At 41.2% G+C, this 25,178-nt stretch overlaps 1 protein-coding gene across 3 annotated transcripts in view; it reads right to left on the bottom strand.

The window, feature by feature from the left end:
* TSPAN9 (tetraspanin 9) overlaps positions 1–25,178 on the bottom strand; it is a 185,059-nt gene that overhangs the window by 20,053 nt on the left and 139,828 nt on the right. The gene's annotated exons all lie outside the window — the stretch shown is intronic.

Below are 25,178 nucleotides of genomic sequence, written 5' to 3'. Positions count from 1 at the left end.
TCTTGTTTGCCATTTTTGGTTGGCATTCTTCAAAAGGCTTTTACAAAATAGCTTTTCCCATAGGTGCTAGGCCCTGCCGCAACGGCTGTCAGTCAATCACCGAGCAGTATGATGATTAACAAAGTGGCATCAAAATGGCATCACCCTGTCATAAAATGGCGGCCAAAACAAAATGGCGCCCCCCGTGTACATATGGGGGAGGGCCTTCCGGGTCAGAAATACTTCCAGGCAAACCAGTAGGGGGTGGCTGGGCCTGCCTGCCAGCCAATCACAACAGACGTGACTAGAAAAGGGGAGTGGCTTCTGCGGCAAATGGCCCTGGAGGCTTCTGCGGGGGCGGCGGGACTTCTGCCAGGGCCTGGGGCACGTGCTACTTCGTGTGTTGTGTATCAGTGGTACCCGTACTACCGATCTGCTCGGGAGACTCCCATGGGATACAACCCTGGAGGGCAGAGGAGGCCAAGAAAGCTGCCGATATTCAAGAATTGCCTTCTCCATACTCAAGAACGGACAAGCAGGGAATTGAGGAAAGACGGCAGGAGGTCTGTGTGGATGAACAAGCAACTCCTGACTAAACTAAAATGTAACAGGGAAGTGTATGAGAGAGAGAAGCAGGGGGACATGAGTCAGAAGGGATACGGAGACAGTTCAGTCACGCAGGAATGAAGTTAGAAAAGCAAAAGCCCATCTAGACTTGAATCTGGCAAGGGATGTGAAGGGCAACAAGAAAAGATTCTACAATACATAAAAAGCAAAAGGGAGCCTAGGGAAAATATGAGCTCATTGCTAAAAAATGTGACGGGGGCCCTCATGACAAAGGACACTGAAAAGGCTGAGGTGTCTGATGCCACCTTTGTCTCAGTCTTTACTGGTCAGACCAGGCCGCTGAGCCAGACAGGGAGCCTGAGAAGGATCAGGCTATGGAGCACTTAAATGAACTGGACATTCATAACTCCAGGGATGGGGCATCCACATCTTCTCTGGGCAAACTGCTCCAGTGTCTTACCACCCTCACAGTAAAGAATTTCTTCTTAATATCTAACCTACGCCTGGTAATGGTTTAAAACCTATTGCTACAGGCCCTACTAAAATGTTGAATGATAGTTAAACTCAGAGGGCAGGGAGGAGAATGAGGGCGGAACATGGAAACAGTGCTAGGTCTACGGTCTACAAGAAAAAAAAAAAAGAAGATTAAGAATTACAGATAAACTACAGAGACTCCTAAAACCAGAAGGACTGATAGGACCCTAGTCATTCATCTGCTGGGTGGAAAAATACACAAAGACCAAACAGAGTTCAAAATAACCAATACAGAAAAGGAATTATGTAGTCGCTCCACAGAGGCAACCCGATCAGATGGGTATTTAACATACAAATCATAAAGGCTATGTAAATTGTAAAGGCTATATAATTCATAAAGGACTTGTGGCTCCTACAGAAATACTAACCTTATGCATATATTAGAATGTGCAGTTATGCTGTTCTTGATAACAAACTTGACAACAATAGTTCATTTAAAATACAGTAACTAAGCATTATACATAATCTTTGTATTAAACCATTTTCTCATTAGTAAGCAAGGGGAGATAGGAGCAGAACAATTCTCTAAGCAGTTCATCATAATGAATGAAAATCCCATCAGCCTAACAAAGCAGTTCTGAGCATTAAACCCTATTTCCTAAACACACATAACTGTAAAGATATCTTTCTGAAATGTAAAGTTGGGGGATTAAATTCAGTCTCTCTTTAATTCTTGCAAATGAGTCTGTCTACACAGACTTCAAACTGAAAACAGGAAACAAATTGCAATGCTGTCTTTTCATACACCACTTTCTGAAGCTACTTTTCAGAAGATGTAAGTTTAAGGCTTTTCACTATGTAATATCATTAATTAAAAAATGGAAATCTGCCATGATTTTAAAATTATTTTATTTTATTTTCCTAATTATTTCCATAAAGTTAATTTCACTTGAAATTAAAATCCAATCTGAAAAACAGCTGGAGAGGAAGATCTCCTGAATTCAACTGCTTCATAGGAAACATTCAGATCTGAGTTTGATAGCAAAAGGAAATACATGTTGCTGCTTAATCCCATTAGACCTGCAGAAGAGAAAGAGAACTGAGTTTTGTTCTTCCAGTTCTTGGAATAATTACAAGAATATTTTACTGCAATCCCTAATCCCCGTGCAAGCATAGCAGAGTACAAGATTTGTACATGTTGGCAACCACGATTTGGCTAATAAAAATATTTTGCTCTATCTCATTATTATAACCGCTTTTCAAAAAGATTTGATTCGCAGACTCAAAACCAGCACTGAAAGCTTTGAAAGCTGGAAGGAGACCTCAACTACTTTCATAGATATCAGCAGGAAGAGACAATTTTACCCAGACAGTTTTCAGAGTAACAATGTATCTGCAAGAGCAAGCAGCATATCTAAATCACAGTCCAAAATCCAATATATAAAAGCCCCAAGAGAAATGCATTGGACAAGACAGGTAATCCTATTTTATTCCATTGATAGTAGAGAGAAAAACAAATAGAGTCATGATCTGTTGAGTTCCCCCAGCGCTCTAATTTTAGAGCAGCTGCATTAAAGCCTTTTGAAAACAGAACTGTATAGCTGTTTAAAACTATATGCCGAATTCAAATGTTATGTATTTGCACAAATGCAGGGACATGTACCTGCAGCACTTTCGTCTGAGACATATATCCCTGCCTATTTATTTATGGACCCTTTCTACCCCACAAGGAGCACAGTCAGTTTGTGGTCAGCCCACTGTCAAACACACATTTAAAATGTTTAGGATTCACTGGCATAACTTCATGAAATCTAGGCACCTCTGTTGGTCATGTGTCATTAATCTCTTTTTTCTTGAACCAATTCTCCTGAAGTCTCTTTATCTTCTTTGTCCATTTTAGCTGCTTCATTCTGCTCTATCTCTTAATACCAAATAAAAGCAGTAGTAACACAAAAAAAACCCCTGAAACATCAGATGTTTCAAGGACTTGGGCAGGGGGGCCAACAGTCAGCGACCCTCATCAAAATTTGTCTAAAAGGACCGAGGACCTTTCCAGCCCCAAAGAAGTTCCCATATTTAAGATACTCTCTTGAAGATGTACTACTGAGCACAACCAAGAACATAGCATCTTAAACACTTGGTGATCTCCATCAGCTCAAAAGATGCTAAGAGAGGCTTAAACTACCTTCTGCAAATCCACTTCTACCCTTCCCTCTCAGCTGTTGGAGGTACTTCTGAGAAAAGGTGCAAAGAATCAGTGTGAAGCAACTACCTACAGGAGCTATTTGTAAACCAGTCACTGCATATGTGATTCTTGTGCTGAACAGGTTGGAGCACCATGCACATGTTTCTCTTGGTGCATTTTTATGTTAAAACAGCACAAAATTCTAGGGGATGCATTCCTCTCTTTAATTCATGGCACCTTCTGGTACTACTGATATCCGACTAAGGAGTAAAACTGACTTCCAGTTTTACTTGTTTTACATCAGATAGTAGCATGGCTTCCAGTTCACATTTTTTAAGCTTTCAGTAGAACTAGCATGCCAATACTAAAATACAACAGGAACAAAGACAGGAAAACAAGTTGTTTGCCCTCAGCACTATCTGCTCTTCTTGGTATTGAAGTACAATTTTGTGATAAAAAATAACAACGGTAATAAAAGGATGGATGTTTTTGCTCAGCATTCATTAGAAAAAAAAATATTAAAAAACTCAGTAACTATGTTAGATCTACCAGAGCAAAAAGAAAGAAGTATTACAACTGACTAGTTCAGTACAGATTTAAATTGTCTTTGGTACTATTCAAAGTTATTCTACCTCTTTCTGTTAGTATGTTCTATTTTTAAGCTGCTACCTAGCAAATAACATCCCCCAGGGAACTGGGAACACCTCCTACATATTTTTGAATACTCTGGCAAGAGATCTTCAATTAAAAAGATGTTACATGTTATCCATCCATTGCCTGGATCATCTGTATCTCATTACTTTCAAAGGCTTAAAAAAAGCAAAGGCAAGTGAAACCTTCCACCTGCAGCTTGCTGAAAATACTACAAGGCTGAACCTGATTCTCTTCAGAGAGACTGCTAACAAAGACCGACATTATGAAGGGGCCACATAAATAGAAAGGGGTAGGAGAGCACCTGTGTGCTACAGTGAGGAGAGTTATAAGCATCATGGAATAGGCAGATGACTTGTCAATTAATGCACTCAGAATCTTGCATTTCCCTTCTGTCCAGAGATTTGTGTTAGGGAAATTAAAAATTTCTCCAGTTACAGGTAGACGAACACCTTTGCTATCCCAAAGCAAACACAGGACGGTGGCATTAGACCACTTAACAAATACAGATGCATGCTGCAAACTGTCTTTGAGTCCTGCATTCCTTCCAAGAAAAAACATTTTGAAAGCTTTCTTTGACTTATCTGAAAGGAGACTGAGGACTACTTATTGTGGAAGCACGAAAAAAAGAAAACACTCCAATTCTTATCTAGAATGCTTTAACAGTAGGTTCCTGCCAAACCCACTACAAGAATAACGAACCTGCAAAGAAACAGATGACAGACCAGTTTAGTTATGGGAGCACTGAGGTCAGATCTGGTCCTGCTCAGTGTTGATTAACTTCCATGGTCCAGCTACCATCAGAGCAAATCCAGCTTCCCATTGTATCTCCCTGTGTATTTAAAGATACTCCTTAGTATTCCCAAAGCTTTTATTCACAGAGCCTTCAAATAGCAGGAAGGATCAGCAAAGACCAATCTTAAAAGATTTAGGATTTAGCTCATAAAAGAGAACTGTGTCATGGGTCTTCTTCAGATTCCAGTTCTGCCACATAAAAATAGGCAGAACTGAAGTAAAGAGCAGAGTATTGCAACAAGGCTGAGAAAGACATGGGGCTGCTTCATCACCATTATGCCATTTTTTTTCATATACCATGATGAAACAATCTTCCTATCAGAAAAGCTAGGCAAGAAGTCACTGTTGCCAGATAAGAGCTGTGATGTTATCGTAGTATCTGAAACGTTGAACAAAAAGAGACTGGGACAAAAGAATGTCTAGCAACCAACTCCAAATCTCAGCAGTATGTACTGGGTTTGGCTGAGCCCCATCACAGCCCTCACAGCGCTGTGCTTGTATCGGTAGTAGAAAGGTGGTGATCACACCCCAGTGTTTTGGCTGCTGCTGAGCATCGTGCGCACAGCACCAAGGCTGTATCTCCAACCTCCCCCCGCCCCCCTCACCCGTGGGCTGGGGGTGGGCAAGTTGGCCAGGACAGCTGACCCAAAGTGCCCAATGGAATATTCCCTACCAGTTGACGTCTGCTCAGATACAAAAGCTAAGAGAAAGGGGGTGGGGGTATTCGTTATTTACAATGTTTGTCTTCCAGAGCAACCACTAAGCGTACTGAAGCCCTGATTCCCAGGAATGGTCAAACATCACCTGCTGGTGGGAAGTAAAGAATAACATCTTTTGTTTCCTTTCACTTCTGTACATGTGACTTCTGCTATTGCTTCATTAAACTGCCTTTAGCTTAACCCACAAGGGTTTTTTTCCATCTTATTTTCTCGCCCCCTCTTCTGCTGAGGAGAGGAATGATAGAGTGGCTAGGTGGGCACCTGGTGTCCAGCCAAGGTCAACCCACCACACAATGACTAACAGCTCTTGCAATTATTGTAACTAACAAATAAGTATTCGTTATGTGTATACATTTAGTCTTCAGACAGGCACTGCTAATAAAACAGATGGCAGTTTGTGATGCAGTGATTTTAGAAGAATAGGACGTAAACCTAAAAGGGGCAGCCCTAGAAAAGGTGACAGAAAGCCCCTAGAACAGGTGGACAAACAAGGCCATGAGAAGTGGAAGATAGGCTCATGTATCTTTTTTCCACAAGCCAGACTGAGGAGGAATTGAGTCAGCAAAGAACAATCCAAGCCTTAAGGATCCACAACTGGTAAAACACTACCGTGAAGGGACTCTGCAAGCAGTATGTATCACAGTGACACCTGATGTCCCTGATACCTAGGGAAAAGTGCAAGGAGTGGCTGGTTTATCTGTGGTTTAGACTGTCCTTTCACTACTACATGTTCAGTCTGCTAACACAACCAACGGATTTAATACTTCAGGTGACAGACATTCCATGCCTTCTGTGCCTTTAGCAATCTAACTGAAACTAGTACTAAGGAGAGAAAAGCGCTTCCCATTGGACTCCAGTTGCACTGTAGTCTTCCCAAAGACAAATGCAACGGATATAAACGTACAGGAAAACACTAGGCTAACAGAAACCTACAATCTCAAAAATATCTTAAATAAAAATAACTTGCTGTACAATCTGTAAGGTGAAGTTACAGGTCTTGATTCCTGCTGTAACACCAAAATCATTGGCTTTCTGCAAGTTCTCCACAGACTTCCCATATATTCTCATTTTTGGAGCTGTATTAGATTCACAGAAAATATTAGCAGAAGGACGACTAAGTGAGACTGGTGTTGGCTCATCCTTCCCTCTCCTTCAGTGAGCCTCTCTGGCCACCACACAAGCTCAGTGAAGACAAAAGCTGCTGTTTTGACAGCATTACATTTGAACACGCTCACAGGACTGCAGTGGTCACAGTTGGGAAGTACTGGGACTACAGAAGACTGTTCCATCCCACCATACGTTCTCTGACAGATTTCTTTGCACTTTGCACAGATCAGAAGACTTACAGAGCTTTTACACCAGACAGACTGAGAGGAGTAAGTGTGGTTTATTTTGGAACTCAGTAATTGTCAGAGGTGGTGATTGCTGCATGAGGGACAGTAGCATAAAACAATTTCCCATAACTCTTTTGTTGACAAGAGTTACAAAGTATTCTTAATGCTTTGTTGTTATCAGAAAGAGCAATAAATTAACTAGCGGTAACTGTGTTGAGGGAAATAGATCCTCCACAACTTACACTCACTTGACTATGGCTTTGCACTCAAAATTACTTGTATTTACTTTGTGCTTTTACCTAAAAACAGTTCCATAATGTGAGTGCAATTAAAAATGCCTTTCAACAATCAATCAAGATAACAAAGCAGACTTCATTATAAAATGTTCCAGAATAAGATAAAAAAAAAGGTTTTGGCTACATCATGTAGGACATGTCCCAATCTCTTATTTCTGCTCTGCCACTTTCACACATGTGAAAGCCAAAATAAATGTACCACATACTGGAAATGAAAGGTAAAATGCAAAGCCCTGTCTCGTGGGCATATTTTACTGCTTAAAAGGCTCAACTACTTGTAACAATACACTGATACTAGCTGCAGCATCACTATTTGAGAAAATCACTACCTATCTACATCATATGCACACAGCAAAGAAAATCAGCATTCAAATTCTGTAAGGAACAAAAATCTGTGCCCACAGGATTCATCTGGGTATGATGCAGTGAAACTATTCTTAAGGACTCAAGTGTTCCATGCCAACAGCAAATCAATGTCATATTTCCTATGTATGATTCTTTCCACATGCAAATAAACCCAGCAGTTCTTCAGACTGATTTATTTATTTTGGCTTACAGGAGGAAAATATATCCTCAACAACTCCTACTCACTTGACTGTGGCTTAAAAAAAGCAAATCACTCTGCCACAGAAGACATAATGAAACCTGGATTTCTATAGATTTGTGGCTCGTGATCGGATTCTCAGCTTTTTGATCCATTATGAACTAATGTCTGTTACTGAGGGCATGTAGAACAACTTGCTTCTTGATTCTTTGGCATCTAATAAAGTTGGAGTTCATTCTGTAGGCTTCCTCTAAGGGAAGCAGGGTCTGTGGCCACTAGCCAGTGACATCTTCAGCTTTATTTCTGTCCCTGCAGCATTCATTAAAATGTAAATTATGTTCTACTGAAAAACCGCAAGACTGTTAACAGAATTTCATCCATTGCATTATGCAGATAGCCAAAACAGACAACCACTTTGAGCTAGTCACGATATACAGTGAAAGTTAGACTCAAAGGTCATCTCAACAAGTACACACTAGGTTTGATTTTTTTCTTACCCCAGGTGCTAATTGTTTGGTTTATGGACACATGCTTGACTAGGAAACTTCACAGATGGAAGGAATTAAATCCTTCAAATGCAGCCTAAAAATACCTCCCATTTCCCCACCTCTAATTCTTTACTTACAAGTTCACTGCACCTTGAGGAGTTTTTTTCCTCCCATTTCTGCAGGTCACCTGTAAGTAATTTACCAAGAAATCAAACATCTTAGGTACAGAGTAGGCTGCTCTGGTAGTTAAGTCCAGACCACACTCTCCGGTAATTTCTTTAGCTTGCTTGTTACTAAGAACAAGCTACCTGATGCATTTATCCTGGTGTCAGAAATAGTTCATGGTTAACCACTGAGAAGAAAACCAACAAATTATGGTAATGGACAATCACTTATAAAGCCCTATTTTAAACATATTTATTCCAAACAAAGGATTCATTGCCCTTCTTAGTTATTTCATCCAACTTGGTTATGAAAAAAAAATTAACTGATAGGAACCTAACACAAGACTACCAAGTAGACCCTCTTTACATTTACAAGCATAACTGCAATGTTACATTACTTCAGTTTTTACCGAAGTCAACTGCCTTAGTTGTCAAGCTACGAAATATTCTGTAGCTATGGAATTGACTAGACTTACACCTGCTAATGGCAAATGTGACTTCATGAGACTCAAACGGAACTACTTGGTTACAAAAATTATATCCATGATGAAGAGAAATACACATGTTTTCAAGTTATTCCTAGGCAAAAAGCCTCACTACCTTGAAGCTAAACTTCTAAATTTAGGGCAGTATTGCATTCAAGAGGGAGCTGACTCCAGAACCAAAACCAAAGAAATAATCAAACCTCTTACACAAGTCTCACATCACTACATGGAAAGCTTCAGCAACTTATACAGGAGACCTCAACTGAAATCCATTCTGTTGGCAAAACAGTTAGAATTTCTCTGTCCTATAATGTTACGTATTTCTTAAGGCACTCTAGTTAAAAGTCTCATCATCCTGGACTGCCTGTACAGACAAACATGCACACCTTCAGAAGAAGACTTAAGCCACCTAGAAGTAGTGATGCAGATATGCATCTGCATATGGATATGCAGAAAGTGGATACCAGCATCCTACACAGCCTACAAGCAGAGACAAGAGATGATTCACATATACAAGTTTTGTTGTCTTTAAATTAAAATTGTGGCATAAAACTGCAAAGCTATATTGCACAATATTTATCAGGTGGAACCAGAATTGGAATGCACCCCGCTCCAGAATATGTGCTGATCTACACTGCTGCAGATAATCTGTTTTCCAATTCTACAAGCAACACAACTCGTGCAGATAGATAGATATAAACCAATATAGGACAGTTCTAACGGGATAAGACTCTGTGTAAAACAAACTGGTATGAATTGTGTTTGGACTCACCCAGCCATCTTCTGATTTTTTGCATCAGTTTGGATACTACATACAAATGAGCCATTAATGGGAGCAAAACTATTGTACTTCAGTACTGTGTCTTAAGGGAGTCACAAGCCTTCTGTTATTTCTAAAATACAAGATTCCCCCATCTAGAAGATTAAATAATAATGCTTCTTTACCCTGCAGAGGTATTTGCTTTCTCTAAGTACAATATCCTTAAGAGGAAAACCAAACAACTAAAGCACCAGAACAAACCAGGGAAAAGCTTAGAAACAAAACCAGAACACACAGAGTATGAAATGAGAAAACCCCCTCCGTCTTATCATCCCACACATTACACTTTTTTGTGTGCAGTTTTTGTGATTTTTTTCTACTCGTATGACACTTTTGTAGTGTCTACAAACTCTGAGCACAGAATCCCTCAAGAGGTAAGCGTATCTCTTTCCAGTTATGCTAGTTACCTTCACAAGCCTTACACTGGGAATCACCTCAAAGGACTGCTCCTCACCGAGTCCAATTTCTGAGTGGCAGTCTTTCACTCCCTGGATTTTCTTGATGCTTCTCTTCAAAATATCATTTTGTGTTTCTGTATTTTGGCCCATTGTTTCCATGGCTTAAGCTGATGTTCAACACTACCTATCAAGAGCAATTCTAGCAAGGTAGTTCTTTGATACCAATGATGGTTTCACTGGCTTTACACAAGGACAGATACATGCAAGCCATGGGCATGGCTGAGGCCTACAGAGCCATAAAAAGTCTCTAAAATAAAGTAAAACATAACTGTAGGCTCCTAAATCCAGATTTGGCTATCTTTGTGAGTCTAAAAGCCAAAGGAATGAACACTTAATCAAAATGAAATTTGTCAGTTTTCTTGAGAAAAACCCAAATCACTCCAGGCTAAACTCACTCTAAGCCTGGATCCACCCAGAACATCTTTTCTCTGATGTGTATTTTCACCCAGAATGATTTTTCTTCCTTATGAAGCCAGTGGGAACGCACAGCCGTACACACGTCTCCAAAAACAGGTAGACTTTCATGAAAAATAGCAAAGTTTACTGCTGTGAGGGAAGCATGCTTACTTGTCTTTATTGGCTGCCACCAGATACCTCAGTGTGCATGTAACAGGACTAATGGATTCTCTGGAAGGTGACAACTCATAACACCCACTATGTGGAAATGTGTTTACACAACTCTACATGACAACAGACGAAGGAGCTGTCAACATCAGGTTTTGAACCTCAGTGTCTTACGGTATATATGCCTCTATGCTTTTAGTGATCGACTTGCATAGCACAAATTCAGCTATCCAGAAATGGCAATTTCCAGAGTCAGAAGTTTGTTATCTTCAGCTTCTCACAATTTCGTCTCTGGGTTTCCTTTCTAGTCTTCCTTCCAAGCCTGGTATACCTGGAATGTCCTTTCCCACATGGGTTTGCCAACTCACCAGCCTTTATGCATTACAGCCCGTCTGGAGGGACCTTGGGTTGTGCTGAGACTGCTCATTTACTATATATAGGCCTGAGAATTATCTATGATTATGCACAGACAACATACTCAACAAGACACAAAGATGAATCACAGAATCACAGAACAGCTGAGGTTGGAAGGGACCTCTGGAGGCAATCTGGTCCAACCCCACTGCTCCAGCAGGGCCAGCTAGAGTCAGTTGCCCAGGACCATATCCAGGCAGCTTTTAAATATCTGCAAGGATGGAGACTCCACAACCTCTCTGGGCAACTTGTTCCAGTGCTTGGCCACCCTCACCATAAAAAAGTGTTTCCTGATACTCAGGTTTTGCCCATTGCCTCTTCTGTCACAGGGCACCACTAAAAAAAGCTTGGCTCAGTCTGCTTCCCACCCTCCCTTTAGTGGGCTAGGACTATATCTCTGAGCCTTCTCTTCTCCAAGCTAAACAGCCTTAGCTCTCTCAGCCTTTCCTCACACGAGAGATGCTTCATCATCTTAGTCGCCCTTCATTTGACTCTCTCCACTACGTCCATGTCTCTCTTACTGGGAAGCCCAGAACTCCAGGTGCAGCCTCAAGGGCGCTGAAGAAAGGGGAAGGGTCACCTTCCCTTGACCTGTTGGCAACACTCCTAATGCAGCCCAGGATACTGTTAGCCTTCTTTGAGGCAAGCACACATTGCTGGCTCCTGTTCAACCTGGTGTCCACCAGGATTCTGAGGTCCTTTTCTGCCAAGCTGCTTTCCAGCTGGGTGGCCCTCAGCATGTACTGGTGCATGGGATTGTTCCTCCCTACATGCAGGACTTGACATTTCCCCTTGTTGAACTTCACGAGGTTCATATCAGCCCATGACAACCACCTCCACATCAAGATTATATTTTGGTTGAAGCGGGAGGAGCTCACCTGAAAGTAAACTGGGGCCCTCTGTAGCTAAAAGCACAAGCTGATATGTTATGAGCTAAACAGTAAGGGCCACCAAATGGGCTGCAAGCAACTTGCTCTTCCCACAAGGGCACACAAGAGACAGGTCTGCCACTCAAATACAATCATTCTTACGGCTTACACAGCCCATGAAGAGTTCATCATCTGGCAAGCAAAAGAAGGCAGAAGACAGAACGAAGAGCTGCCAGCAGCCACATCTGAAAGCTTAAGCAACACAGAAACAAAATCTCCATATCTGTAAGAATGGCAGTGTTCAAACAAACTCGGAACAGCAGTTCTACCCATATCAGAGGGATCTGTCGTCCAAACCACGTGCTGGGCTTGGTTACCTTCTTGTACAGTCAGGATAGCCTGTTATCACATGTGAATCTTGAGTTTCCTTTACTAATTTTGTAGAATTCATCATAAAGCTCCAGTTGCTGACTGTAAATCTGTACAGTGTAATCTGCCTGCATTAGACTGCTTGTCATGATAAAATCATTTTGGGGACATTTTCTTACATGACATCTCGGTACTGACTAGCCTCACACAAGATATCTCACTGGAAAATGCAGTTAATCCTAAACTGCAAACTGTGCTATAGATTGTAATACAAACATCGATTACATGAACACATTGACTAAAATAATCTTCCAGCAGAGAGGTAGCCATGGGATTTTGACCTTTCCAGTGTCTATCCAGAAAGTTTTCCAAAAGTTCTTCCTGTTCCAAAAGTTAAAATAGCTTTTGCTTCAGCTGGAAGACCCAAAAGCACAGCCCTTGCTCACCTACCTTCCTATAGACTTCCATCGCTTTTGCCACATACTCCTAAGAGAAGCTACAGTGGGCTCCAGTTATTGCTGCCAAGCATGAAATCCACCCAGCAAGAAAAAAAGTCAGGAAAGATTTCTCTAATTCCCAATTTGATTTTATATATGCTGACATGTTTCTCCCATCATCCTCTGACTTCATACACATTACAAAAATATAGAAACTTAAGCAGTGAGTGCTTTGCCATTCGCAGCGCGTGTCTGACTGGGGCTTGAGCCCAGTGCCTTGCTAGCACGAACCTCCTAGCTCATGCTTTACTATACAAATTAGAATCCAACTGAAGACACCTCTTGGCTATAAGATGGAGGGCAATACAAAAAATGAAGCTGGTGCTCGGTTGTGAATAGCCCTCTACTCCTGTGTAGAGTCTGAGTGTTTAGCTCAAACCACCTGTTACTTCAGTTTACTGTTTGCATTTGCAGCAGGCCTGATCTGATGAAAAGCCAGTAAACTCTGCGACAGTAACTAACATCATCACCTCCCACGGACTGGCAGATGGTATTCTTGTATGGCTCCATATCTACTTTGTGTTTAAAAGGCAGTTCAGCTGTCTCCAAGACGCACAAGTTTTGTCTGTTCACCTGCTTTAGGAGAGAGGGGAATGAGGACGAGAGTGCTCTACAGTTTGAATGAGTCTGTAAACTGAGGATCAAATAAAAACAAGGGCCCAAAACAGTACCTGTTAAAAAGACTTGCGTATCTCCACTCTGGAGACAAAGTCTAGCTTTGCTTACTCCAAATATAAGACTATGAACAGCATGTGGATTGTAGCCATGACAGCTGGAGAGAGATCTCACCACTCTCCCCAGATGTGGAAAAGGAACGCTTCTGCTATTTCTACGAGGAACCTTTTAAAGCAACCTCTGCTCTCAAAAATGCTTTTCTGGTGGGCCAGAGTCAGTGCAGATCGATTTAAATCACAGCTATTTAGACCACCAACTTCAACCATAATTTAAATCAAAAGCAAGAAACTTTGAGTAAGTCAGGGATTTTAATTCTGTGTTGCTTTTGTATCCTTCACCCTGGTTCCTTCCGTAGGTATTTTTTAATGCGTTGTTTTGTCAGGCCAGAAGAGAATCGATGTTTATGCACTTAGTCATCTTTTTTTGTTGTTACTATGTTAGAGAGTGAACTATATCTTTTCATGTGGTTTTTTTTTTCCTTTGTTGTTTTGGTGTTTGTTTTTTTGTTGTTGGGGGTTTTTTTATTCATGGTAACTGAAATTTGGTAGAAATCAGAATTTAATAGAAAGACACAATACAACATTTCAAAAATATACACTATTAGTTACACCGTACTATGTCTAGTGTGTTGTATGGAGAAGAAACCAGGAAAATTGCCAAACCATAGTTTTGATTTAAAATGGATTTATTTAACAGTGGCAGTATTACCTGTAGTTAATGAACTGAACATTTCTGATGACCAAACTCCTTAAACACGGAGAAACAGTAGCTCTTATACGCTAGTACCTCATTCTCTTTATGTGTTCAAAAATGGAATGCAAGCTTGTCTGCTTTTTCACCTACCAAATTTTCAGCACTGAATGAACTAATGTTGAGAAGAACTAAATTAATAATCTGAAATGAAAGCTACTGCTGTCAAAAACTGGCTTAGGCTTTCAGTCAGCTTTGCTTCCAGCTGCTGAGACTTCTACCTGGCTTTTCGCTTGCCTTCTTTGTAGAAATTGTCAGCAAGTATCAAGTCCTTGAATATTTTTATTTCACTTTCATGTTCAGAGATTCTAGTCATAAAATGGGTTGTCAAGATTTCAAATAGGCTTAGTTTTTTCAAAAGCACTTAAGTGGAGTTAAAGGTCCCTCTTTTTTTTCGCCTCCACCTTAGAAAGCATACTGTTAACTAGCAAGAATCTGAGAACTATCTTGCCAAAGTATGAAGGAATTCTAGTAATTCTTTATGTTGTCCTTAATCTTTCGAGTTCTCCTCCTTTTCAAAAAAAAATAAATTATTTTCACTTCTTTATTTTAAAAAAGCCCATCTCCAGTAGTAGTTGTGCTGGAAGGGCAAAAAATAACCGATCAGACGCTATAAGGATTCATGCTGCAGTAGGAATGGAATAATCTCTCTTCAAACCATAGTCAAAAGAGCAGCATGAAATTAATATCATATGCAAATTCCCTCAGCTATAACAAACAAGGAAAAATATTTCCATAAAAAGCAGCAACCTGGGTATAAGAGTACAGACGTTAGCCCATGTCTATTAGCCTCCTGCCTCACTGTTAGAACAGCACTGTTTCCGTTTGCTTATGGGGTTTTGTCCCAGATATAACTACGATGATTTTGCAGTCCTACCTCAAAAATTACAGCGTCCCTTAAAAAAAGCAGCCAAACAAAATGCTCTAGAAACACCATAGCATTTCCACAAGTGAAAGTCGTTCCTTCTTCCCTACGCCGCAAACATTCTTGCTATTTCCATTTTTCATTTTGTTTTTTCTTAATACACCCATTCCAGATCCTGCATTAACCAGAGAGAGTTGCTCTCCATATGTAAATAAAGAAAAGCATGAAACACTGTATTTTATGTGCAAAGACATGACTCATTTTGATCTGAACCCGGAAAACCTAGTAGTACGGACTACGTGGGTGAGACTTCATACAGGACTACAAAGCTTGTACTGCATAGTAAGAACAAAAATAATGAAATAAATTATTTTTTGCTTTTGTAGAATTCTTGCATTATTATACATAAAATTTTACTAGCTAAGGTATCTCTTCACTTGCTTCATTTATATGTCTGATATTAAATAATTGGTTCTCGCCATAGGAAATAGTACAAAAGATGTGATTACAGGTATGGTCAGGGACAGAAAGGGAAGAAAATGGAAAACTCCAACTGATGATTCCATTATGCCATTATTAACCATGAGAACACAATAGATTACACTGGCTCAGTATGCATGAGAAGAAAAAAGGGGCACATAGATGAAAGACCTTGTGGGGTGGGTTTTTTTTTTCAAATAATAATAAAAATAAATATGAAATTTGCATAAATAAATCTTCAATACCTAGCTTATAAAAGTAGCAGTACATAATTGAAAATGATACCGATTTGTTTCACAGCATTAAAGGAAGGTGTAAAATGAAAATTCCTACAGTTTATCATTGTGAAGTGATAATTTTACTTGACAAATATTTGTGGAATGTTTCCTGGAGACATACATTATTTGATCCTGAGATCCACCAATCCTTTCCCCACGAAAAAGACCGTCAGAATCACTCTGGCATATGTCCGGTACATTTTAGACACTAAATTAAACCTCTGTGATGACCTCTAATACTTTTCTTCCACTTGTCTATTTCTCTAAAAGTAGGTAGGGTAAGGCTTGCACCATCCTTAGCACTGAGAGAATGAAAGCAATTTCCCTTTACACAGTTTAAAATAGAAATACAAACCTTGCCAGAATGATTTGAAAGCATTGGCAGATGGATGAAATATTTCTGAATCTGCATCGTGTAACATTTGGCAGCTAACATAACTACTGAACAGCTGACTTTTATGCAATGACATTATTAATTATATCTTCCTTGCCAAACGAGCACTGTAACTGAGCCTTTGCAGTATTCTTTCATTAAGCAGTTCATGCATGTCTGCTAAACTGATCATATGGTAAGTAATGTAGCTGTCCTGTTCCATGCCTACTAAAAACATCAGTCTGAGCCAGCCAAACTACCATCTGACTGCAAGAGCTACTATATATGGGCCAAAGACAGTGTGGTAACCAGAAGGTGGTATGTTCCACCCATCTCATCAGACACGGGACAAAAGCCATTCTCAACATTATTCCTGGCTTGCCAAGACCACCAACAATGCAAGACAGTCATTCATGCCTACCGACTAATTTGCATAAAACTTGCCTGCAGGCTGAAATGTCTTTAGTTTGGACGTTTTCCATTTCAGGATTTTTTTTTAAAAAAAAATTGGAATCGGTAGAAGCATCTCAAAAGTCCATGTATGCCTGCAGACATATATTAACTGAGCTTAGAATTGCAGTGTGCAAAATTAACTCAATAAAAAGCCGGCAATTGTTTCAGGAAATAGAAAAGCTGAGGGAAGCCATCGTGTCCCTAACCCTTACTGCCTTGAGGCTCAATATTGTGCAAAGATGGCGAGCCTTCTCACTTCAGGCCAACATAAGAAATATTAGATAGATGTGCAAGTGTCTGCAATACTAAATTCCACCAAAGTACTCAAATATTCTCTGTCTCAAAACCCAGCAGCCACGCACACACAGGGGTCACGTTAACCTATGCCTTTGACTTCCCTGTTTCACTTACCCAAGAGTCAGCAGTTCTGCTGGCTTCTGCAACCCAGTTCCTGGTGTTTGACACTATTTGCTTCACACAGAAATTCCTGAGGGCTTCTCCTTCTCCAATACTTTCACTTGAAACTGATGGTCACCCTTCACTTCCATGCTAATTCCCTCCTAGGCAGTCAAAAAACAGATGACAGGGAGCACAGACCTGATTTTTCCTCAGGCAGCAGAAGCTTTTAGCCAGCCACGTGCCCTTGAGCTACCCTGGGTGATACATAACCAGGGTGGGACTTCTGCTGTCCTCCAACAGACCTCCTAGTGGTACAAGATGCAGCGCATTCAACTACATGTCAAACTTTGCGAGCGGCTCCACAACTCCATAAACTTGACTAATTCTAACAGCAGCTTACTGGAACGGGGAAGTTAATAGAATTGGATTGATGCAATGTTCACAGGTTCCTGAAGTCATCAAAAAAAAGCACTGCATCAGTTCAATTTGCTTTTGAGTAGACCATAAACAAGCACATTTAGATGAATGACAACGTATGGGTACGAAGAATGCCACGAAGCATCATTGCTGCCATCATTTCTATACTTAAACATGGAAAACACACAGTACGGTTCTAACTTTCCAAAGCTACAGAAGAACCTGTTTTGAATATCCAGCAAAGTGCTGACTGCCACCATGGGGTCACTCATCTTCCTCGCACTCTGAAAATTTCTCCTGCTTTATCACTGGATTTCTTTATTTGTTTACAATTATATTCAAGTATACAATACTACATTTGAGTTCACAAGCTCTCCATCCTATGTGTTTCATGGGTCATTCCCAGTGCTATACAGTAGGTTTAGCTGTATCATCATAATGTTAAAAATTAAAACTGTACAAAGGAGCCAATATCAAACAGAAAATCAGAGCAGTGCCTTGCACAATAGGAGGGCACAGCAGACAGATTTCTGCCACTGATAAGCCCGTTGTTATTGGTCTTGTATCTTCACAAAGAGACACTACTTACCACAACGAAGGGTCTACCTTCTGTTTCCAGAGAAGGAGGAACACTAAGAAGCACAGATACAAAGGCATGACTCAGGGGATGCCAGTTCCTTGCCAAAACATTGGCATTGACCAAAACAGCAAGAAATGACCATCATACGTTGTGATCAAGGCTTCAGAGCCACCTCATAGATAAGGTTTGCATGCATCTCTGAATAAAACCACCATCCGCATAGCAGAAAGCACCAGGAAAATGGTGGAAAGAATCCACAGTGACTTCAGTGACTTCTTACTCAATTTTTTTTTTTTTTTTTTTTTAATGTAAAAGGTGGAAAACTGGAAATTCTGCAATACTCCAAAGTGACAATGCAGACCAAAGGAGCAGGCAGGAGTGCTAAAGGAACTCCCGCTTTATGGAGTTTGTCTAATAAACCCTCACTTCTGAAACCGAAATCTCCCTGCAGGTATGTTAAAGGCATAAATAATGGATCATATGGATGCTGTTAAACTCTTCCGTTTCTGGGAAGAAGCCTCTGTGAAAAGGACAACACACTTTAAGAGGCTGAACTGACAGAACTTACACTGAATTAAGGCACTACATGGATGGTTAATTATGTCCCTTAACTCCACTGTAGTTCAGCATGCTCTTGACTTCCCATGCTCAAAGGATTTGCCTAGGAAAGTTATATTGCCCTAGTCATAGAAACTATTTACTTTATTATCATGATGATAAACTTTATCACCAAGATTCCTCTTTTTATGGGGCTGAGAAGAACTAGTCTCTGACAATGGTTTTGCTCTGTTATCATAATGGTTTTGTTTTCCTATTTGGAGATTATATTCACCTGCTGTTGTAAATACCTTTGAAAAAAGCTGAAGAAAAGCAGCAGGACTGTCCTAAAGAGCATTCTTATTTCCTGGGTCCTTGCAAATGCATGGTTTCACTTCTGGAATTACTAACCCACAGCTCCAGTTTAGAAACGTGGAACGCAGCAACCCCAGAAAGATTGAAATGAATGAATGAAAACACTATGTTGCTGTTAAACTTCCCCTCCAGTTGCAAAAAAGCAGCTATTTAGTCTTAGCTAAAGCAGTCCCCCATTTTATTTTCCTCTGGGAATATTTTAGAAACCAAACCTAAAAGAACTCTGATTCCAGTTGTATGGGGAAACAGAAGAGGCAGACAATATTCAATCCTGCCAATGTCATAGTGTTTTTATACAACACAAAATAATCCTAAAATAGGAAGGCTGTACCAAACCTACATAACTCTTATGGGGTGAGGGGGGGAAGGAGGAGGAAGCATTAACACAAACTAGCTATTAATCATTAAAGTATAATATAGAAGTCTCTGCTTTCCATCCTGAAAAAAAAAAAAAAGGTTACTAAACAAGGCCTTGAATACATCTGAAGACAGCACGTTAATGACTACTTTAGCAGCCTCTTTTCATTATCCAAATGAAAATTTAAGAGTCAGAAATAAAACCAGCATGGTCTGAGCTGCAGTTCCTTTCCTTACTCACATAAAAAGTGAGAAAGACAAGATCATGTGTTTCTTCCTGGAAGAAAAATCTGTTAGCACAGCCTGCTGGTGTTCATCAAAACTGCAAATACAAACATTAAAATTTTCTTTCTGAAATATTTTTTCTTCTGAGGGTCTCTCTTCTTGAATATTCCTGACTGATAAAGTCATACTACATGTGACCAAGTAATCCTAATTTTTAACTTACTCATCTTGAAGACAAGGCTGCACTCAACATTGGAAACTACTGTGGTAGACATAGTATTCACACTATTCTGGATTCAAAGTTTACTTCAGAAATAAATTTTGGTGACATTTGGATTCATCTCCTGCTCAAAAGAAAGCCAGCATAAACCAAGTAACTCTTGGCCTTGTCAGGTTACAAATACATCCAAGGATGGAGGGTCAAGCATCTGTACGCACCCATTTGAAAGTTTAACTTCCCACAAACTAAAAACCCTTTTCCTAGTAACAACTCACGATTTCCCTCGTTCCACCTGGCACCTGTTGCCTCTTGCACTATCACTGCACACCTCCAAGAAGAGACTGGCTCCGTCTTGTTTACGTCCACACATGAAGTAGCTGCAGAGAGCAGTAACTGGGCTCTCTGGATGGACCATGATGTGATTCATTACCCTGCCTTGGCCGGGACAGTCGGTGGACCCTGCTGTGAGGGCACCTGCTCTGCCCCCCACCCCCCCCGCAGTGGGAGCGCACCCTGGCCGCTGATGGCGTTGCCTGTGCCATGGCCAGCCCCGGCTCCCCCCTTCAGCTCCCCAACTAAAGCGTGGGCACCCATGACACCCGGCGCTCCCCCCCTGCTCCCCGTGCCTCCCCTTCTCTCCAGGCTTTGGTCACCATCCCCTGACGAGCCCAGGCTCAAGCGCCCCCAATTAGGCTGGAAGGGCCGCTGGAAAGCAAGCGCCTGCTGCACCCCTGTGCGGCATCCTGTGCCTCCACAGCTCTCCTGTTCCTCACGGGGGGGCCGTGGTCAGAAAAGCCAAAGCTCTGCCCACAACCCTGGCTGTGCGGTCAGGCCTTAACCCGTAGGGTGGGGGCCCTCCTGCCCAAGCCTTCCGTCTCCACTGGCATGACCAAGGAGAACAGCACCTGGGCTCCAGCGCCCTGCAGCCGCACTTGGTTTGTTAAGGTCTCCCTTGACAGTACCAGTGGTGCACATACGGATGACAGGCTTGGTGCCATGACTGCTTCCCTGGGGAGCCTGTTCCAGTGGCTGACCACACTCCCGGTGAAGAACCTTTCCCCAACGTCCAAGCTGAACTTCCCCTGATGCAGCTTCACGCCGTTTCCTCGTGTCCTGTGGCTGGTCACCGGAGAGAGGAGATCAGCACCCCCTCTCCGCCGCCTGCCTTGAGGAAGCTGCAGACTGTCAGGAGGTCACCCTCAGCCTTCTCTTCTCCAAGATGAAGAAAACAAGTGGCCTCAGCCACTCCTTGTAACTCTTGCCCTCATGGCTTTTCACTGCCTTGGTCACCCTCCTCTGGCCACACTCTAACGCTCTCATGTCCCTCTGGTACTGAGGCACCCAAATCTGCACACAGTACCCACGGTGGAGTGGGACAGTCACCACCTGGACTGGCTGCCTACGCTGTGCTTGATGCACCCCAGGACACGGTTGGCCCTTTTGGCTGCCAGGGCACACCGTTGGCTCATATTCAACTTGCCATCAGCCCAAACCTGAGGTTTTCCTTAGTCATGGTGTCATTCTTGCTCTGGCCATTTTTAAGCATCACAAAATGAACAACATAACTGCTGCAAAGAAATGCAACCCAAATGTCATGGTAGAAGCTATGTAGCAATTACGTCAGGCACATGGCATTCTTAGACTCAACTTGTAATTTGTCTCCTGATATGTCATATGACCCCAGACTAGTCAGTTCACAATCTGAGCTACATGTATTGCCTTCTTTGACCTGTAAAACTAGATCTCTGAACTAGCAAAGCAACTTCATTATCACTCTGTAAGCATGTTAACTTCCTCAAACATTTTATCCATTGGCCCAAAGTTGTATGAAACCAAAGTACAGATCTGGATAGGCACATAGGTGGCAGACAATTCAGTCAAGTACAGTCACCTTGAGTTTACACATCGTTCCCCTCCCCTCACCCCATGCAAGAAGAAAATTCAAGATTCTTTTCAGTACACTGTACAGGGACAGCACAGTCTAGGCAAGCTAATTCTGACACTGGGTGCATGGGGCACCTCTACCAGATTCGGAAGAGGCAGTGGAGAAGCCAGACTGACTCCAGACACGAGCCAGGAGGGCTGGGCTGTGTTGTAAGTGGACTTACTGGCTCAAACCAACACCAACTCAGAGGTCTTTTGGTTCTGCCTTTACTGACCAGCATAGCCAGCCTGCTGTTGGAAAACCCTTAAGAAGGACAACTTGCTAAAGGCAAAGTGACATTTTTGTGCAGTAATAATGTTTTTTCTGCCTTGCCACTCTGAACCAAATATCTTCTATGCTGTTTTCCCAAGCTATTTTCAAGATTTCTCCATTCATCCTGAGCCCATGCAGATTTTTTGGGGACACATACTAAACCACTCGCCAGTAGATGTACAGCCAAGTTGAAACTGAACCACCAGAAACAGCTCTCCCATTTTTTCTGTAACCTCTGCAATAATGGTAGAAACTAAAAACGGCCACTAAGAATTCAAACTGAACAGCTGAAACTACATAAAACACTGAAGGAACACGGAGGTCAGAAATGAGGCAGGCCTAACAGCCATAAATGAAATGTGCTGGGATTCTTTGTTTATGCATCACTTGCTTTATGCCTGACAAGAATTAGATCTGTCCAAGTACATTTATAAGGAGGCAGCTCAGGATGAATTTCTGGCTAAATGAATCCTTTCTTGGTGACAAGCAGTACACAGTGATTCCTCTGCTGCAGCAAAAAAAGTCAAAGGCTATTTCCTCCATAAATTCCAGAGAAGTTTCTAGGGCAGGATGGTTTCTGATTTCATTTTCTAGCAGTCCTTGTAAGAAGGTGAAATGTTCAAAGAAGCTTAAATATTTCTTTGATAAAGGTGGCAATGGCTCCCACGTAACATTAATGCAGTCATTTCACTTATTTTCAGAATGACAAAAAGCCTTAAGGAGCACTTTTGTAAGGAAAAGACCAGTGTCCTTAATAAATACAGATTGTAAATAACTTTCCAAACAGTTTTTAGGTTAAACTTTCAGTTTAAATTAAGGCTTGGCTCACCTAATCCAGAGATCAGATGTGTTTTGTGCAGGGGGAAGCTGGCAGAAGCTCATTTGAGGAAGGCACTACATTGAAATCCACTGTTGTAAACTTACTTCTGAACCAGTCTTTTTGAGCTCATTGTCACTGCCATATATGCATGTGTGTGAAAATCTGTCACATGTATCTGAAATGTCTAGGCCTGGAAAATAACCTACACAGATGACAAAGACTTCAAAACATTCCATTCATATCTATCTTAATTTCCTCATAAAGAAAAAGAAACTGATCCATCGTTTCCTGAATGGCCACAAACTACAGGTAGAATACTTAGCTGCGACTATAATGGGAAAAGTAAGTGGTAGAAGCGGCTGAGCACAAACTGTTTTCGTAAACAGAAAGGATAAAGTTCTGGCTGCAGTGAAATCAATAGCATAGCTTCTGATGACTTCAACAGGGTCACAGAAAGGAGAGATGGAGGCCAGCCTTCCTGATCCTCTTCATGCTGAGTTTTTCATAATGCAAAGATACAAAACACAAACGTCAAAGAAATCAAGAGAAGAAGAAGGAGATGATAAGAGGGGCAGGGCCCCTAGCTTACCACTGGCAGCAGTATCCGAGCAATCCCACTGCCCCATTTCTGCACACACAGAATTCCACTTCTCAGCACATTAGCTGAATTGGTATTTTTCAAGAAGAAATAGATTAACTGCAGCTCACCACTTTCAGGAAAAAAAAGATTTCGGGAGCTATATAAAAAGATATAGAAAATCACTCTCAAGCAACCAGCTTCAAAAATGTAGTTATCTATTTTCTTCACATTTTAGAGACTAGTGAATTGAAGGACCTTGCACCTTGGAGGATTTTTTGGCGAGAAAGACCAAGTTGGAAATGGAATCATTAGACCAAGATATTGGTCTAATTGCTACTTAGCATGTTCCTGACACCTACCAAAAGGGAAAAATTACACATGACCTTTTTAGTACAACAATTAACAGCTGAACGAAAGAAAAAGCAGCTAAACCCAACTATTTCACATACAGAGACACAGCCGAAGGAGCACAAAATTGCTGATTTACATAACATGGGTTTGCTGTAATACGGGTGCATAGCAGCACTCAGAGAATTTCAAGCACTTTTGAAGTATGAAGCATTGCCAAGTGCTAGCTCAGATGTGTTAAATACATTGTCAGGTGGCTGTATCCTGGTTACATGCAATAGAAAATGACCACATATTCTACAGCTTGTAGCTTTCCAATGATGTAGAAAGAATGAACTTTATGGTATGCAACTAACAGAGCAGGGCACCAACTGTTCCACTTAGAAAGGTAAGTGAAAGCACAAAACCACGTACCTGATCGAAATTCCTTCCTTTTAGGCCTTGCAACTGAAATAAAAGCTACTGTAAAGTAACGCAGAAAACTATTCTGCTATACACAAGGATAATTCTCTAACTGCTGTCCATACATCTTAGTTTCTTCACCCCAGCCCGTCAAGCTCCTCCCCACCCCCACCCCCCCAAAAAAACCAGATAAAAAAGAAGTCTTTTTACTTGTTAACTTCTCCCTCTCTCAGGGCAGTGGATACCTTTCCAATCCCAACGTGGCTGTTTAGAATATTCAGGGAATCAAATTAAAATAGACACTCACATCAATAGTTTGGATTTTCTCGCCCTAAATGCTAGTCCCTGCCTAGAGGCGCTAAGATTGGTACAAGATTTAAGAGGACCTTATTTGCAGTTTCCTAATTTTAGATCTTCCCTGTGGACTATACACGCAGCCAAGAGAGAGGTAGACGGTCTTTGGCCATGCCCTAGGTGGGCTGAATTTTCAAGTGACCCAAGCCTATGGCTCTTTCATGTGGGCGAATTTGTGCAAAGCAGCCCCAGAAAGACCTTAAAAGCAAATTATCTTTTTTTTTTTTTTTTCCCACCAGCCAGCTAGAGAATGAAGATGTTCTACACAGCTATTCATAAAAATTTCCCAAACTGTTTCTAGTCCTGAATGAATTTGTAATAACAACCTAATATCTACATGAAGAATCAATGAATGAATGGAAACCAGAAACAACAGCCTCTTGTTCACTTAGTAAGCATTACAGATTGCTTCCAGACAAATTACATTAACCTTTTTCTCACTTTATGAATGACTTTTATATCTGCAACAAGAAAACAGAGGGAATATATCATCAGAGATTTCCATGTTATCAACACCCATAAATCACAACTTAGACATAATTCTCATGCCATATCTATTACAATATTCAGTTTCACAGTATCGATTTGATGAGAACTAAGTCACCTCATTTCTGGACAAGGGGTCCAGACTGATCTTCACCACTTCTTACAATGCCTTTCTAATCTTTACAACAGGCATTACAGCACATGCCTATAAATTCAGTCTACCTGTGGTGTGAACACTTTCAATATTCAACTGTGTACAGAAAAAAACACAACAGCTTCACCAAGGGACCACAGCTTCCATGTCAAAATACAGGCAGCTGGGGGCATTCCTGCTA

Source organism: Falco rusticolus, chromosome 5 (genome assembly GCF_015220075.1).
Source record: "Falco rusticolus isolate bFalRus1 chromosome 5, bFalRus1.pri, whole genome shotgun sequence".
NCBI lineage: Eukaryota > Metazoa > Chordata > Aves > Falconiformes > Falconidae > Falco > Falco rusticolus.
The sequence above is the reverse complement of the archived record's forward strand: the minus strand, read 5'-3'. Positions and strand labels throughout refer to the sequence as shown.